Source organism: Alosa pseudoharengus, unplaced genomic scaffold (genome assembly GCF_046254945.1).
Source record: "Alosa pseudoharengus isolate Yale_2024_CS ecotype anadromous, Long Island Sound unplaced genomic scaffold, YU_APseudo_1.1 YU_APseudo_1.1_scf_19, whole genome shotgun sequence".
Taxonomy (NCBI): domain Eukaryota; kingdom Metazoa; phylum Chordata; class Actinopteri; order Clupeiformes; family Clupeidae; genus Alosa; species Alosa pseudoharengus.
This window is the reverse complement of record NW_027468657.1, coordinates 28,883,320-28,902,697: the sequence shown is the minus strand read 5'-3', so window position 1 is coordinate 28,902,697 and position 19,378 is coordinate 28,883,320.

Genomic DNA, 19,378 nt, shown 5'->3' with positions numbered 1-19,378 from the left:
ACATGCTGGTCATTTCCAGTGAGAGCCACACTGTGTGCTAGTTAGATGAGTGTGTGTGGTGAGGCCGAGTTGGTGCTGTGCTGTGCTGCGCTGCGCTGTGACCCGATGGGCGTCCGGCTGCGTCCGGCTGCTTGGTGAGCGGCGCGGTGCTGTGGTGGCTGTGCTGCTGTGCGGCTGGTGGCTCAGTGTGTGTTGTCTCCTGTGTGGGGGTGACTCAGGGATGAAGATCAGTACCTCCTGCGTCACTCCAGCCCCGCCCTGGAGCAGGACTCCCCGCTAGGAGCGCACCTGCTGCTGGCCAACATCGACTGCCAGGACAAGGACGAGCTGCAGCGCACGCTGGCCCGCCTGGAGAACGAGAACCGGTGAGTCCCCCACGCCCGCGTCACACGGCCAGTATACGTGACACGGTGGACAATGATTGGTGCCGTTGACCTGCATGGGACCGAATGGCCTTGCACTGAATCGGACACTGAAGAGGCACTGTAATCTCTAATCTCTAATCACTATCATCTCTATCTGCCTCAGCAATAGACAATTGTTGATCATTGCAATCTGTAAATATAAAAGGTGTTTTTTAAGTCTTATCTTTATTTATTTTTCAGTCTTATTTTTCACAGTGATTGGCACTTTATTTACTTAATGTCAAGGTAATTTTATTTGCATGGCACATTTTAAACAACAGGGGTAGAGCCAAAGTGATTGACAAGTAAAATAGTAGATCAGATAAAAATAGTAAATATTAAACAATATTAAACAAGAATCAAAATAATAAACAATATTAAAAGTAGACTTCAGAAAACAAAATGCAACTAAAATAATTCAAATGGAACTAAAAAATACACAATACTTGTGTATTTTAATAACACAATGTTATTAAAAAAAATAACAACCATAAAATAAAAGGAGTGGGGGTAAGTAGATACATTTTTAAATCAGACTTAAAACCGTCTATGGTGACGCAAGATTTAATATAGGATGGAAGACTGTTCCAGATTATTTCATCATAATGTGCTTTGTATGTTGCTTTGCTCTTTATGTATCTCTTAATTATCTGCTCCTGGTGCTATATTGCTAGATCAAGGTGCTTTTAACACCAAGGTGTGAAAATCCAGAGAGCATATGAATATACGTTAATGAAAATGTATCTCTTCAAAAGGGCAAAAGGCCGTCTTGGATTCTTTTGTAACCAGAGTAACTGCCATTAGCAGGAGGCAGGCTGCTGATTTCAGAGGAGAAGAAAGTAGAGAAATGTCCGCACTTACCCAGGTGGACTCAGTGCCCTCCCTTATTAATACAGACATCATTCCAGGAGGAGGAGGAGGTGTGCCGAATTGGCTTGAGGCTACGTTTGGAAAGGGAAAAATTAAATAGAGTGTGGAATATGAATGAGACGAGAAAAAGCAATACTGCACGGAGGACCAGCATGGCATTTCAAACAACGCTGGCATTAAACCCACACCCGATTCTATGTTTTCAGAGAAAATATCAAGCATGGCATCTACCTCCAACTATTTTGAGAGATGAGATGAGAGGGCATTGAGTGGCGGGTTCATAATCGGGTTCATAATCTGATATTAACTTTCATCTCTTATAAATGAAAATCTCTTCAAGTTCAAGAACAATATCCATTTTTCATTATGTAGTTGTATCAAACTTTCCATAAAGAATTAAAGCATTCTTACGGGAGATCATTACTTTGTTGAAATTGAAAGAGCAACAACATCACTTTCTTTTTCAATTTCCGCATTCTTTCATCTGCCTCATCTGATACTGTAATGCAAAATGGCCACGGCTCTTGAGTAGCAGAGCCACTCACCAGGATACAAATTAGTGTCTACCTGATAAAGCAGGCAGATTGCCACTTCCATCAACAGCAGTGGCTTTTTGACTACAGCCGCCAGGAAGCGTGCACCACTCTCTTGACCTACTTTAAGCATCTCATGCGTCTGCGTCTGCATGCCTCAGACCTCCGAGCAAAAAAGAAAAAAGAAAGAGAAAAAAAAAGCCTGAATTGCAAGAAGTACATGCAAAACGACAGATCTGTGTTTTATGAACGTAGATATAAAAATAAATCTCTGTTCAATTAATTTGGTACCAGAGGCGTCCCTCCTTTTACTGAGTCAGTGATGTGTTTTTCTCCCCTGTCTTGTTTTTTTCCCTCGGTGACCTTTGTGGCTTGACCTGCATTTTTTCTGGATTCTTCCATGTTCAACAGCAGGCTGTGATGAGCTGATTATCAGTGCATCCCTGCAGGGCGTCTTGGACCTTATTAGATTTTGATTGCTGTTGACATAATTATATTTAGGTATGTGCTATGACTGCTTCTGTGCCATCTAGCAGGTGTTGCAGCATTAGTGGTAAATTAACGCACAGAAAAACTTGTGTGTTTAACTCATGTTGTTGCCTGGCTGCTACTGTGATTACACACACACAGACATTCAAGATAACTCATAAATGAAGTGACATCACAGCCTCAGTCATTTCTCACTTTTGCCAAGCATGGCATGGCACGCAATAATAAACCAGTCAAGATGCATTTGTTAATTACCTTCATAAGTTCATTTTTGTCTCTGCTCAAAATAGTGCAATGTAATGAGGGGGAATATAAAGCAACACAGTTTGAAGGAGACGGGTGAAAATATATCAATATGCCAACAGCCCTCATTGTAAAACACGTCAGGGATATGTCTACTCTATTTACAATGCAAACCACTCTGCCTGTATTATCAGACTAAAAGGTGAAACGCAGAATAAACCACTCCATTTATAGCTTCTAGATCTACTGCGGCAAAGCACTGTTGATGGGCCATAATGCCCACTGTTGATGGGCCTTTGTGCAGTGCTGCTGTGTGACCAGCATATGAAACTCTGCTCCCTCCCTCGCCCAGGATGTCCCATGTGGCGTGGAGCTGGGCTCTGCTGGGAGCGCTGTGCATCATCCCTATCAGATGCTGTAGTTCTCCAGAACCGCTGTGTGGAGGAAGCGCCTACAATCTGATAGCATCATGGACACTCAGTCCTGAACACGCAGCAGCTACTTGAGACATTTAGGCTTTCTGACTGGAACTCAGTGCAGTGTGTTTGTCATGAGCTGGAATAGGAGAAGTGATGAAAAAAGTTAATGCAGCATTTATTCCATTTGTAACATTTACAAAGACTAAAAGCTGAATTAAATATTAGAAATGAAATGTTGCAGACTTACTAGTGTCACTGCACCTCTCCTTTTGTTTTCGTACCAATCTCCTTAACTCAAGTGTTTTGGCTTCATTGAACAACTACCATCATTAAATGAAAGAGGGACTATCACTTTGATCACTCTTTCATTTAGTTACCATGGTGGTTGCTCAACAACACTTTTGTCGAGGAAAGGGTGTGAGCTTTTGATTGTTTGAACTTTGACTGGATGACCTTTGAACCCTTAAATTAGTGCGCCATGAACCAGAGCTGACAAGCTGCTCTTGACTTTGCCTGACCTGAGGCTTTGCCGTCTGCTATGCCCACAGCATCCTGCAGGGGGAGTACCGCCGTCTGAAGTGGCGGCACCAGGAGGCGGTGGCGTCGCCGCAGCTGACGGACGGCGACGGGGCGCTGGGCTCGCCGACGGGCCCGCAGGACGAGGAGCTGCTGGCCGAGGCGCGTGTCCTGCGCCAGCACAAGACCCGGCTGGAGACGCGCATGCAGATCCTGGAGGACCACAACAAGCAGCTGGAGTCACAGCTGCACCGGCTCCGAGAGCTGCTGCTGCAGGTAGGCCACGCGTGGACACAGGCCTTCAGATCTGGGAGGTCTGCCTTGGACGTGGCAGCCCAGAGAGTTTGTATAAAGATTTTGTGTGTGTGTGTGTGTGTGTGTGTGTGTGTGTGTGTGTGTGTGTGTGTGTGTGTGTGTGTGTGTGTGTGTGTGTGTGTGTGTGTGTGAGAGAGAGAGAGAGACAGAGAGAGATCTTGCTGTTCTAGATACGTATATAGAGCGAGAGCTACTAACTGCCAGAAGTTTGAACTTAACTGCTGCAGTTATACACAGGGGGATAAAGATAAAGGGGGAGTTTGGGGGGAAGACATAATGTTACTGGTGTAGGAGGAGAAGAGAGCAGGAAGAGAGGAAGAGGAAGAAACAACCTGACAGTGGAGGCAGGGAGGAAGAGGGGAGGAGGGTGGGGGGGGGGGGAACATGTAGCTTTTTAAGAAGGTTACCGAGGAAAGATAAGGACACTGGAGAAGTTATTGAGAGGTAGGCAAAAAAGAAAAGTGAAACTTTGGCCCACGGGGGAAGGATGAAGGCTGTGAATGAAGGCTGGTATGGAGGGAACAGAGAGAGAGGCAGGGGAGAGAGAGAAAGGGTAGAGCCAAACGGCGTGGGGGGATGTAATGCTGCAGGTAAAGAGGCGTAGAGTAGGGGGACAAACAGTGAGAGGGGGATTAACGGTTGGGATGGAAAAACCAGAGAAAGGAGAAAGGGAGCGGTGGGAGAAGAAGATAGCATGTAAGAGAGAGAGGGAGAGAGAGAGAGAATGCCACAGGGAGAAAGAGGGATAGAGCCTCTAACGCTGCAGGTAGAGAGAGAGAGAAAAAATGTCGAATGGGGACAGAGGCAGAGAACAGCAAAGAGACTTACAGCAGGAGAGAGAAGGGACTAGGGTTGACAGCCCAGAGAGATGGAGAGAGAGAGAGAGAGTAAGAGAGAGAGAGTGGGAGTGAACGAATGTGATTGTTGAAGACGGAGGATGGAGATGAGAGAGGGATGGAGAGGGAGAGATAGCGGAAGATGGGCAGTCAGGCAGAGCCACTGTGGACCAGTGGTGAAGAGACAGAGGGAGTGCGCACCTTTTGTCAGAGAGACAGGGTGAGAGTGGGAATAGGGAATGAGGTGGAGAGAGAGATAGAGTGCTATTGTTGCAGAACAGAGAGAACATGAGGAAAGAGAGAGAGAGAGAGAGGTTCCCACATCTTCTGGGAGAAAAGGCACAGCACATTGAGTTGGCTGCACAATATGTGAGTGCTGTCACAGGCTGTGGGAAAGGGAATCTGCCATTTTGTATCATTCTCCCTGTTGTTTGTTCAGCTTCAGTTTTATCCTCATTGTAGTCTTTATACTGTATATTTCCCTGTTTGTGGTGAACTCCAATTTCTCATGCATACTGCATGGTGTGGCATGCTTTGGCTGTGTTGTGGTAATGAAGCTTACTTGAATTAAAAAATTAAAAGGGTATGTGTGTATGTGTGTGTGTGTGTGTGGGGGGGGGGTTATGTGTGAATCGGAAAGGAAGAGAGTGAAGGATTGTGTGTGTGTGTGTGTGTGTGTGTGTGTGTGTGTGAAAGCGAGGCTCATCAGCTGAGATGACTCAAGTGGCTGGGCCGTGTGGAGGCGGCTCATGAGAGGAGAGTGGGTGCCGTGGAAACAGACAGGAGTGATTGACAGGCGTGATAGACCCAGAGCAGAGAGAGAAAAATAAAGTGAAAGAGGGAGGGAGGGAGGAAGAGTTGAGAGTGAAGATGACGGGGAGACAGCTGAGCTGGAAAACCTTAGGAAGAAGAAGAAGGCCAACTAAACCCCATAATCCTCTTGGAGAAACAGAGGGACCTAAACTTGTTATTGTGACTTTTATGGAGGCTGGATTTTGATCACCTCCATTCAATCTGACTGCTGCGGAATCACTTCGCTGTTTTCACCTCTTATCTGAGTGTGTGTGTGTGTGTGTGTGTGCGTTGAGTCACAACAAGATGATTGCTTAGACAAAGGTGTCAATCAGGCTTTTATATCTCCCGAGAAAAAACACAGTGACTTTGTAAGTTAGGGAAAACTAGGTCTAAATTCCCAGTCAGTCTTTGTTTTGTTTTTTGTTTTTGTCAGAGCTTAACAGTCTGTCCCCAAACTTATTTTGGTTTTGCCATTCTAGTCTATGTAGCAGAGGTTATGAAAATATAATTAGAGATGTGTCTTATGTCTCCCTATCTACTACAGTTCTGATCAGTTTTATCACACCATACAAGGTGCTTGGATAAAACTGGTCACGTTGATGCACAAAGTATGGTTACAAAGGTTACTTAACCATTTGACCCTTCATTCGGCTAGCTTTCATGGATACACATGCATGTCTGAATTTCTAATAATTTTTTCTGTCATTTTCCCTCCCTCTCCTCAGCCCAAAGATGACTCGGAGGCGAACGGGTCGGAGCCCTCCTCCCTCTCTTCGCCGGTGTCTGGGGGCGCCCACCAGGGGGAGCTACGGAGCAGAGAGACCACAGACACGGAGGCAGCAGGTGAGTCCATGTCCGGAGCTGCACTTCTGAAGGTTCTTAAACAAAGAGAAGGCTCTGGGATAAGGAACAATACACAAGCACTTACGGATGGAAGATTAGACGGATGTAGTCCCAGGAATGGGTTATTCATGTTGTTCAACGGTGTTACCAGCCTTGCAAACGGACCTGATTCACACAATGTTTTCCACTTGCCTTTCTATACAACTAGTGGATGTCTGCAGCTCAATCAGGCTGCAATCATGGACTGCTAGGAAGTGTCACAACTATAATGTATTTCTTCACTGGACAACAAAGGAGACAGTAACATCTGTGAAAGGACATTTTGTGATTTCAAGTTAACATGTCGAAATGTAGTTCTAAGCGCTGCATTTTAATCAGGCTGCGTGTAACCGTGTTTGGAAAAGCCGCATCTCAGCTACTTGCTACAGCTGCTTGACTGTTCCTTCCCAGTCCATATAGAGTGAGCTCAAGGCTTAGCTTGGGTTTGTTGACAATTGTAAGCCGACATGTTTAATCTCTACTGGCTGCTATGTCTAAATGCACGCTTACAGTACATGTATAATACACAGGGCCATGTTGTGTAAACACAGCTGTAAGCTTGTCTCCAGTAGCAACAATGACGGCTGCTTGTGATCCAACTTTGTTGTTGTTTTTGTTGTGGTTGTGGTGGTACAGGCGATGACATTGATCAAGAGCACGACACCGTTCTACAGCTCCAGGAGGTGATTGAGCAGCTGAGGAACGTCTTTCCCTCGGAACCAGGTGGGTGGAAAACCAGAGGACGAACCAAGAAGTAGAGCCCCTAGCAGGTGTTTGTGATGTTCCTTTCATCTGGTTGATGTGGAACGTTTCAGTTTTATTCATTTCACGTGCTGCAGTTGAGTCAAATCAGGCAGCTTGCTCTAAAATGTGCCATTTCTCTCTCGGAAAAATGGCTTTATAAGTTCTTGTAAATGCAGAGATGGTTAAAACTGGTTTGTATTGCCTGCATGTTATTCAAAAAATAACAGGGTAGTTAGATAACACCATCATTTCTTTTTTTTTCTAGCTCTCTTTTCATTTTTTTCTTGCTCTCTCCTCTCTCTCTCTCTCTCTCCTCCAGGCGGCACCTCACCTCACCCATTTAGCGGCGGATGGACGGATGAGTGCCGGAGTCCGGGGGGAGGCCACTGTGGGGCCGACTGATGGACGCTGGCCTTTTCTCTCCTTCGCTCGCTCACGCCGCTCCGCAACAGAGCCAGCAGAGCGCAACGATAACCTCCATCCATCCTTCCATCTCCACACACTGCCCTGCTCACAGCTGTGCGCTCCCCCTCAGCACCACACACACACACACAGACACACACAGACACACACACACACACACACAAACACACACACACCCTCAGTCGTCATCACCCACATTCCCACACACACACACCCTCAGTCGTCATCACCCACATTCCCACACACACACTCACACAACTCAACGGTGCCAAAGGCTAACGTTTGTCCAGACACTGTGCTTAACCAGCTGTGTGGAGTGGGCCGGAGTGTGAGAGGCTCTGTAGGTTGAACCGTGACAGCACAACGACCTTCTAGCAAAAACGGACAGACACAACCACTCTTAACAAAAGCAAAGGTCTTCTCTTCTTTTCATTTCCCTCGTCATTCTCCTCCTCCCCTCCCCCCTACACACCCACATCTCTTTCTCATCAGTGCCACAAACTACAGAGCCTGGATCACTGTGTGTGTGTGTGTGTGTGTGTGTCTGTGAGTGTGTGTGTGTTACTACCTCTCAGTCAAGCTCAGCCATTTCTCTGAGTCTGGTTCGTGGGGTAGGTCCCATCGGTCAGGTCATGCGTGAGGAGGGGAGGGGCGGGGGGGTGTTTTTCGTGCCTCTCGTGCTCGGCGCCGAACAGCTTGGAGGGAGAGGAGCAGATTGCCAGGGAGCCAGCAGGGCACAACAGGCATATTTACTCTGTAGGTCTGACACGTCAGTGGTACATTAAAGAGAGCGAGAGAAAACAGACGCACGCGCACACACACACACACACACACACACACACACACACACACACACACACACACACACACACACACACACACACACACACACACACACACACACACACACACACACACACACACACACACACACACACACACAGACAGTTTATTTCACTTCTGCCAGAGTGCCTGGGAGCGCTGCTCAATTTAAATTTTTGATTTAGATTTATTTAAGTGCAAACCCCAACTGAGGCTACTCCAGGATTGGGAATATCACTCGTTACTCACTCACTCACTCACTCCATAACCATCCATCCTCTTTTGGTACCACATCTCTCCGCCTCACAGCGAGTGCATATCAAATGCATTGGCACAGACACACGCACGCACGCACACACACGCACACGCACACACACAGATGTACTGTATGAACGGGTTGTGACAGCACAGGAAGCGCTGCTATAACTGGCCCCTGTGCTCTCTATTCATGTGCGTTTTGTAGAGGTGGGGTCTCCCTCCAGGGGCCACAGGCGACTTTGTCTCCCTTACGGCCAAACGTCCAGGGAAAACAGCGCTGTTTAAATGGACTTCTCTCTCAACCAGAGGATAGACCAGGTGACGGATAACACTGTCTCATCCGACAGAGCACAGTGTACCATGCCTTAATTCTAGAACGATCCTAACGGACCAAACGTACACATGTATTGAGTGGTGGTGGTGGTGGTGGCCGTCACCACAGGTCTGTCTGTTCTTCTGTCAGTGGTGAGCCAGTGGGAACCATCCGCTACCCCCCCCTCCCTTCATCGCCAGCCACTGAGCTCTGACTCAGTCACACACGCGGTTCGGGAACAAAACCCTGTCCTGAAGCCTACCTTAGAGGAACCCAGCAGTGCTCTTTTTTGTTCGCTCTTGTTGCCGTTGGAGTGGAAGACAAAGTCACACAGGGGGGCTGGAGGAGAGAGATGGGTAATTTAATGTTGTTGTTCAGAGCGGAGGAAGAGGAGGAAGTAGTGAAAGAGCTCAGGAGCCGCTCTCCCTGAGCAACGTGCGCACACATGCTCGCACATACACACACACACACACACACACACATATACACACACACACACACATACACAGAGAGAGAGACGCAGAACACAAGGATGGCCTTGTTAAAGAGAGAGCAGCATAAAAGGCCCACATCTGTGTGAGGAGGGAGGATGCTGGAGAGGTGAAGAGAATAGGAAGCAATGCTGTGTGTGTGTGTGTGTGTGTGGACAGAGAGAGGGAGGAGAGAGAGAGAGTGTGAGAGATAGAGAGAGAAAAGGATGGAGAGGGAGAGAAAAAAACAAAGTGAGAAAACAATACTGGCCTTCTATGTAAATTCACCAGCTCGATTGCCTTTGCCAGGGTGTAGGCGTGAGATTAACGGATGCAAGAGAAAGGACGTTTCCTGTTTATCTGCATAGAGAACACTATTATTTTCAGTCGCACAGCAGCAGAGCTGCTATTCTCTAAGAAATATTTAAATAACACTATGACCCCGTTGTGGAGCAAAGATTTCATTTTTAATCCCGTTTGGCATTCCTGAATCTTCCCTCCAGCCGCAGCACTCACATTTTGACATCTCGCGCAACGCGTCCGCCTGTTTGTTTTCATGCGGTTGCTAGGGAACTGTCCCCAAGGACACGGCACCGTGCGTTGCGGACAGAAAAAAGGTGGGCTGTCATTCAGAATGAGAGAGACACTAAAGCAAATAACCAGACGCAATGAGGCACCCACCCACCCCCCCCCCCCCTCCTGCAACCGCATATTTGCCCTCTCCGCATACCTCAGAAGCTCGAGTCGTTATGAGCAACATCTGTTCTGTTCCCCGGGGAGACCCACGTAACCTGTAACCATTAAGAGGAAGACGAGCGTCTGAGCACCATGTAGAAAGGGACACTCACTGTAATTCCTTCAGCGCTCATTGTCCTAGTCTCCACCCTATTACGTACCACCCGTTCGTGACCACACCTTTCCACATAGAGCCCTGCATCAGAGCCTTGGCCTGTAAACGATGACAAACGACCCCACACCATGTGATCCATCAGAGTTGGATGGGTCGCGTGACATCTCTGCACATGTTGAATAGCATATAGGGGGAGCTATTACCTGGACTAGGTGAGCACTGTATGTAGCCAAGCCTCAAACTGTTAGTCGTGGACCTTCCCATATTCCACTCTCTGTGCACTTTGTTGTGAGACCACACAAATGGTAGCCATTGTCTCCTGTAGCATTGTCGACGAGCAAAACGAGGGAGCGCGCCGCATTGCCATAGGGGCCATCTCCCGTCTATATTTAGCAGGCCGGCCCTCAGTAACGAACACACTCATTATTTTCCCTGTGAGCGACAGACCTACGTGGCCTGACCCCGTACACGCAGGCCCGGTTAACAAGGCTTGTTTTGGTGAAGCTAACCCAAGGGGGCAATGTGAATCACTTAACCCTTATGTTGAAACCACTGACATCACTACTGTTGAACTGTCCTCGTCTCGCTGAGGTCCCCTATGTTCATTAAACATTCCACTGAACCTCCCTCCTCATTTTGACCCCTTCACACCCCCCCCCCCCCCCCCACTCAGCCTGTTTGATGTTTATTTAATGAATTTATCCATTTGTAATGTCTGTTTTTTTATTTATCACATACTACCTACAGTACGGTACAAGTAATTTGTTTTTCTCTTTTTCTATTTTTTAATTTGTACAAAAGAAATGTGTGTGACTCGAAGGCTTTTTAAAAACGAATGGGTTACTGGCTGCTTTCTACTCATTGTGTACAGAGAAATAAATAAATTTGTATTTGTTATACACAAATGCCTTGTGGTTACTGTGACTAAAGAGTGCATGTGTCTCCAGTCTCTCATTTCTTTTTCTTGTTTTTCTGTTTGGGGGCGTGCGTGGGAGGTTTGTTGCCCCGTCCAGCCGGGGTCGTGGGTTTGGGTTTCCCACCGGCTGCTCCCTTGGGCGGCCCTTTCGCGTCAGGGGTCGGCGGTGTCGTCGCCTTCTTCTTCGCTCCCTGTTTAGCCCCCGTGCCGCCATCCTTCGCCTTCTCGCCTGCGGCGTCTGTCTGGCCTGCTAACCTGTCCGTCTCCGCGGCTCCTGCCGTCCCAGAGCTCCCGGCCCCGGTATCTGGCGCCGGCTCTGGTGCTGTCTCGTTAGCGGGCTGCGTTTGAACCGTACCGTCGGCTACGTCTGGGGGATGCTCATTGGCCGATTCCCCCTTAATCTCAGCCGGCGCTTTGATCTCATTGGTCCCTTTGATCCCTTTGGAGATGTGGCTGGCTGCCGGGGCGGCGGCTAATGGGGCTCCCTCGGCCGTTTTATCCTCTCCTGATCTGGGGGTTTTGTTGGCTTTATCTTCCCCTGCGCCGGCTGCGCCTGGGGCTTTGTCCTGCTTTATGGGTGTGTGATCGGACCCCGCAGCTGCTGCCACCTCCGCCTCCACCACTGCTGCTGCCTCCACCACCACTGCCGCCTCCACCACTGCTGCCTCCACCACAACTGCCTCCACCACCGCTGCCGCCTCCACCATTTTGCCAGCAGCCCCTTCGTTCCCGTCTTTTATCTCGGTGCTGCTCCCCTCCTTCGGCCCCTCCTTGATCTCCTCTAATGTCGCTCCGTCCTTCTTCGCCGCCTGGTCCGTCCACTTGACCGCCTTCTTCTTCTTCCCCGCCTTCTTGCCGGGCGCCTGCGCCTTTTCACCGTTGCCGTACTTGTCCTCGAGGGTGGACCAGTAGTTCTTCTTCTCCTTGACGCTCTTGGCGCGGACGTTCTCCCCGAGCTTCTTCATCTCAAGCCGGACAACGGGCTTGAACTGGGGGTGGCGCTTCTGGATCTTGAGCAGGTCGCTCCTGGCGTCCTCCAGATGGTACAGTGCCGCGTGGGCACGCGCCCGCTGGTACAGCGCCCGCATGCTACCTGCACAGAGCAAGAGAGAAAGAATGATTACCGTCTGGCGGAAGAGGGAGACAACATGTAGACAGCAACTGTGGGAAGCAAAGAAATTGGAAGATAATTACAGTCTGATGAGGGAGGACACAAATAGGGAGGGGAGTTGCACAATGGAAAGAAAAGGTAGAGAAAGAGGACCCAGTGAATGAACAAAAAAAAACAAGGATTTACAGGCAATTATCCAGACAACCCCGCCAAAACAACAATAACAAATGCTTATTATTTCCAAAAGCACACTACAAAAATGAGAGAATCCCTGTCTGTACAAGACTCGGAGGGAGGTATATAGGCAGACTTCGTCAGAACTCTGCACTCCATTTCAGAGTTCCAACAAAGATTTTAGAGAGTCGAACACATTCTATAATTCTCTGTGCTGACTTCCAGAGTGCCATGATATTGATTTAATGATGCAGGTTTAAGGCAGTCAGTCAAATTCAGGGCCAAAACACATTTATTTTTCTTAATTGTTCCCTGAGGTCAAATAAAACAGAGCAAAACAGCATTAAGTTATTATGTCACACTGAGTAGCTCAAAAATCTAATTCAGGTATTTAATTCTTGTTATGACTGTTTCATGTATTTTTAAATGCTTGCCTGTACCTTGTGCAAAGGAATTGCACTGTTTGTCTTAAATGTTTCATAAATAAGCTTGGGTAAGGCAAATATGGGGTGAAAATGCTCCTGCATACCAAAATGGAAGAAAAAAGATGAGAATATAAAAAGGGAGGAGTGAGAGAAAGAGAGTGATGTGAAAAGATCGGGCGAAAAGTTAATGAAACATGGAACTGCCAAGCCAGTTCAGACGCACATTGCATTGTGCTCATCCCAACACTAAATAATTCAGGTGAAGACAATCAAAAGAACTTCGCTCCTCACTGTGGGCAAAGCAATGGCTGCATCAAGGGACCGACAGCAAGGTTTTTCTCTATATTGAATGATGCAAACATTTCCTCCTTAAGAAAGCAAAGTTACAGAGGAGTGGAGTGGGTGGAGGTTGAGGGGGGGGGGGGGGGGGGGGGTGCAGGCAAATGAACTGTTCACACAGTGTGAGCCGAGCAGGAGCGGGTTCTGTAGCGCAGCACTGAGAGCTCATTGTCAGTGTCTCGGTAGCAGCGATGATGAGGAGCTCAGTACTCATTGTATGCTGCCGCAGGGGGTGAACCTTGGTGTCCCTATTTACCACAGCCTCCTCACTCACTCCTCCAAAATTGGCAAGCGAGGGTGTGAGAGAGTGTGGGAACTCGTGTGTGTAGGTTGCTATGTGTGTCTGAACGTTATTTTTGATTCTGTATGTATGTATGTGTACATTTGTTCCTATTTGAGTGCTCATATTGCATAGTTACTGGGTCAAATATATAATGCATATGTATGAACATGTGTCATCTGGGGGTCCTTTTGTACTCGCGTGTTCACTACAGTACCACACATACCGTATGCACTGTACATATGCATATGTATGTACCATAGATGCGCGTCCATGCTGTGCGTATGCATATGTGTTAACTGTAAGCTGTTTGGAAGGGCCCTGGCTGTGTTGAGTCTTGCCTTTGTGTCTCTTGAGCAGGCAGCTGGTGAGCTCCACCACTTGCTGGTACTCATGCAGCTCCAGCCGACACTGGCTGAGGTTGAGCATGAGCGGCACGCGCACCTTCTCCAGAGACTCCCAGTCCTCCCCTTTATGCGCCACCCTCTGGGAAGACAGATAGAGAGAGGGAGAGGGAGAGAGAGAGAGAGAGAGAGAGAGGGATGGTGGGAGTTTGGAAAGAGACAACAAAGAAATGCCTCGATGAACACTGCCTGTGAAATCACCCCTGGGATCCAGCTGCTCTTGCTCTGTGGTGTTTTCTAATCCCCCTGACCCTTCCAGTCCCCTACACACACACACACACACACACACACACTCTCTTAATGTCTCAGTGAGGACGACAGACAGATGATTGACAGGTCTGTCCTTTTTTTTAACAACAAACCACACACCCTCAATTTTCTACAAGTGACGCACAATAAAGCTTTATAGACAGGATAATGTGTCTTCATTGCTTATCTTCCTGGGGTGAAATGGTCACAGTTCTCCACTGTGGAATAAATGCGGTATTTTTGTACTGAGCACACACCAAGCAGCAAAAACAAGAGACACACACACACACACCTCCCACATGTTTATCAACCATGCCAACAGAATCCTCCAAAACTCCATGCATTTGTACTGTGGGTAGGACCTACCTTGGTCTGAAGGTAATTCACATACTGCAGAGCCTCTGTGAACTTGGCTGCAGCCTCGTCATGGTGCTTCTCCTCCATGTGGAAGTTCCCCTCCTTCTGCAGGTGCATGGTGAGCCTCAGCATCTCCTGCCAATCCTTCTCCTCTAACGCCGACGGTGCGCTCTCATTGGTCCCCGTCTTACCGTCCAGACCTGTGGCTGGCTTCTCATTGGTGGCTGGCTCCTCTGCAACCTCCTTGGCTTTGCCCACTTTGTGCCCGGGCTCCTGGGCCTCGATTTTCAAGCTGTCCACGTCGATCTGCTTCATCTTCACCACCCCTGTCAGACTCGTCTCCTCCTCCTCCTCTTCCTCCCCCTCTTTCTCCCCCTTTCCATTCCTCTCTTCGTCCTCCTCGCCTTTCTTCCCCATCCCTTCGTTCCCCTTCTCCAGCTTGTTCCAGTACTGCTCCTTCTCCTCCCAGTACTTCTCCTTCATCGTCTCCGAGAGGTTCTGCAGCTCGCGGTGCACCAGGCGGGCCAGCGTGATGTCCAGCTCGGCCACCATCCGGAAGTCCCGCCGTGCCTCCTTCTCGTTCCACACGGCCGCGTGGGCCTTGGCCCGTTTGTAGTAGGCCTTCACACAGTCTGAAGGGAGGGGGGGGGAGGTGAGGGGTGTTGAGAATAGACAAATGAATTAATAAAGGAATAAAATAAAATAGTTGACATCTGAAACATACCTTTTATCCAAGGCTGTTCTGCACTTTCCTTAAAATAGCTGTGATCACAGTTTTGGCCTCAGGCTATGTGTTTGTGTTCTCAATAAAGATGTGTGTGAGTGTGTGTATACATATATATATGTGTTTGTGTGTGTGTGTGTGTACTCCTCTTTGTGTGTTCTCGCACACATTGCCTCGCTAATGACTGTGGGTCGATGCTAGTAAGGCGTTTTTCTCTTATTGAGAATAAAGCCGTCATAGCGTGAAACAGTCACTGCGGGCTCTTTCCCTTCCACGTCGTCGGAGAGTTGTTTATTTCATCGTGCCAGACACTTTAATCCTCGGCGGCGGCCTGGGGGTCCGCTTAAAGAGCGCCATCGATGAGCACCATCCAAGGCTCCTCCACTCTCCCATATGATCTCTACGCTAAAATCCCCCTCCATGCCAAACATTTAAATAGACTCCACCACACACACACACACACACACACACCCTTTACTCCACACAGCAGTGACACACAACACAAGCCATCACCAAACGCCTCTCAGATGTAGCCGCTGGCAAACTGCTGCCAAGGCTGCTGCCACTGTGCCATGCTCTGGCACCGAGCACATTTCACATGGAGATCGCTCCCCCGACAGTGTGAACGAAAGAGCGGGAGGAGAGAGAGGAGGATGACAGAAGAGTAGAGATGCAGAGACAGCGAGGTAGAGGAGAGGTGACACGTTTGGGACGGGGGACAGGAACGAGAACGAGGTGTTGGGCTCGTCTGAGGGGGTGGAGGTGTCACTGCAGGCTGAGGGGACCCAGGGCGAAAGAGCAGAGAGAGAGAGAGAGAGAGGGGGAGAGATGATGAGACGGAGAGAGAGAGGGGGAGAGATGATGAGACAGAGAGAGAGAGAGGGAAATGACAGCATTACACACACACACACATAAAATAAAACTGAGACACTCGCTCGCTCACACAGAAAGCCTGATCGGGGCCTAAGAGGATCTGGGGCCTGCCTGGCTCTGTGCTGCTCCACTCCTCTATTTGCATAAGCCTCATTAGAGGACTCAGCCCACCCGACCACACCAGGGCCACGGGGCCACCGAAAAAGCAGGCAGAGAGAGAGACGGAGAGAGAGAAGAAAGGGATGACACTTTCTCTCCTGCAGATTGCTGCCTGTCTGTGTAAGCACTGCTGCACTGTGGTCTGATAGGCAACTGAACAGTATCTACATGGCACTTAGCGCACCCGGCGCAGGAAAGGCACCACTGGGTGGGCGAAAAAAGGAAGGAATAAGGAATGACAGTTGGAGGAGGAAAATAACGAGATAGAGAGAGAGAGAGAGAATACTGAATGACGACGATTGTCTCCTTGCTCGGGTAATGCAATAGTGACTTCCAGTTGCGTCGCGCACAGAAACACTAAATCCCTGGAGGATTTGGTGTAAACGGAGTGAGCCCCTGTTGTGTTACACCGAGCGTTTGCGCAGCTTTTGAAGAAAATAAACAGATTTTTGCCTCTAAGCACTCGCGTTGTTTACCTCCGTGGTTTCCCTGACCTATGCAAAGTCATCTTGACATTTTCCGTGATGCTGACGCATTTCGTGGAGGAGTAAAAAGCTGTCAATGAAACTTCAGAAATATGTGGATGCGCTTCAATTTGCATTTGCGTGTGTGTGTGTGTGTGTGTGTGATTGTGTGTGGGTCTTCTAATTCAGAGTGCATAGGCTGCTGCAGACTTCGAACAGCACAACGAGACAGAGCTGAAATTATTCCGCCTGAGGTGCGGCAGTCCAATATGTAATATTGAGGTGAGGACACCATTCTGAACAACACCGCTCTCTCCACTGATGGGAAACTACGTTCACGCTGATTAAATTGATGTTGATGAGAATATGCACTCTGCTCTGCAATTGAGCCCTTCAGCCTGTCGCTATACACCATGTATGTTGGACTTCATCAGGTATACATCGATGCTGGAAATCACAGTGGCGTTGGATTTGATGAGAACTGGCCCTCGCGGGCACCCGTACTGGTACCTTTGTGCTTCTCAAGCAGCTCGGTGGTGTGCTCGATCACCTCGTAGTACTCCTCCAGCTCCAGCATGCACTGGCAGTAGTTGAGCACCAGGGGGATGATGAGTCTGCCCAGGTTGATGTAGTCCTCATGCCCAGGCATCTCCTGCAGACAGACACAACCATCTCAGCTCAATGCTGCTTCAATAGATGCCATAACATCTCAGCCTAGAATTCCTATTCATGCGTTTCATCTGGTCCCTTTACACAGGTGTATCAATCAAGCACCATGCAGTCTGCATTCATAATCATGGTGCTTGATTTTATACACCTGTGGAAAGGGACCTGATGAAACCCATGAATAGGATGACTTCAGACATGTAATATGAATGACTACAGTGCAAGACACACGTGAAGCTGCTTTCAACAGGTACAAACCTACTGCAGATATACTGTAGCATAACTGCAGGAAATGTCTCACACTTTCTAATTAATAAGGTCAGTGGGAAGTAGAGAATCACTTGTTCCATAGAAAACTGGAAACTTGGATTCAAATGTTTCAGTCCCCACAACCCAGCATCTTAGACAACACCAGCTCTCCTCCTCGGTCACCCAGTCTCACCCTGGACTGAGCAGCGCGCATCATCACCACCGCCTCCTGGTAGCGCTTGGCGGCCTCGCGGTAGCTCCCCTGCTTGACCAGGCTGTTGCCTTGTGCGTGTAGCAAGGGCACCGCCTTGAGTTTATCGTCCTTCTCCATCATCCAGGACTCCCGCTCGTACGACATCGGGTCACCCACCTGGAGAAGACAGGACAAGGGCGGGATAAAGACAGGCGTCCGAGGAGGTGGTGGTGCTGGGAGAGGGGAATTGTACAGATCATAGATGGGACACTTGTTACTTTTCCCACCCCCTCAATACAGTGGTAATGTTTGGTTGCGTAACACTGTTTATTCTCAGGCTTGAGTGGTTTGTGAACAGTAGGCTGCACAGATCCACTGTTGTTCTGGGACTTGGCAAGCGGTTGGGTTGGGGGATGTTTAAAATGCTCATACGCAAATGATGTGGGGATGTATGTGTGTGTGTGTGTGTGTGTGTCTGTGTGTATCTATGCCGATTCCGAATAAGTGCCAACCGAGATGAGCTCCATGATGAAGATCAGTGGCTGGGGTTCTCTCATCAGCTCATCCAACTCCGGGTAGCCGGTGGAGTGGTAACTGAACATGTTACCCATACCACACATGTGCTTCTGGCCCTCCAGTGGGTCTTTGCCCTGGGCAATCATGCGCATGCCCTTGGACACAATGGGGTACAAGCCTGTGTGCTGAGAAAGAGAGAAAGAAAGAAAGAGAGAGAAAGAGAGAGTGCACAGAGACCAAAAAAAAGTAAGATACTTGTTCACTTGGCAGAAACAAAAAGAGTGCCTGTTTTCCGTTCTCCCTTCTACTGCAACTTGACCTTACTAAGTGCAATCAATAGTCATTTGACTTGCAAATTATTTCTCTCTTAAAACTTCTAGCTGTAAATAAAAAGAAAGTGCAAAAACTAATCTGAAACATCTTTTTTGCCAGATATGAAGAGATAGTGTAGGAGGCCACCAGAGGTTGGCTCATCTGCATGAGAATGAGAGCGGAACTCCCTGCCATTCTGCCGACGCTAATTAGGATCTAAATTGGGCTCTTCGTGCTTCAGTGCGTAATTTACGCTGGGGTTCGTCGGCAGGGCTAGATTTGTTTGTGTGTGTGTGTGTGTTTGTGTGTGTGTGACAGAAATTCTGAACTCTTGCACTCACAACGGCGTCGCACCAAAACTCGGCCACCTCTCCGATGCGCATGGACTTGAGCAGCTCCTCCCACACTTCCATTTTGAACATCTTCCCCACGAAGATCTCCATAGGACGCTTGGCCTTGCGACTGTCATCAATCACCGTCCTCTCAAAGTTATCCAGCAGTGTTTGGAAGTGAAACACCAACTTTACGTGGGTACGAGGGAAACGAAAGGACAGAAGAAAATGGGCCAAGTGAAAGGAAGGAGACACACAGATAGGATTAAGAGAAGAGCAAATATAGCACAATTCCTAAACATCTAGACCTTTCCAATGTAACCAGTCTAAATCAGGACTGTCTGAATTTGTGTGTGGCCTGCCTACGGCATGTGAGCTAGTCCTTTTTACCCTTGTCCTTCTACCCTTCAGTGTCTGAGCAGTGGGGTGGCCACGATATTACATGTTCTATTC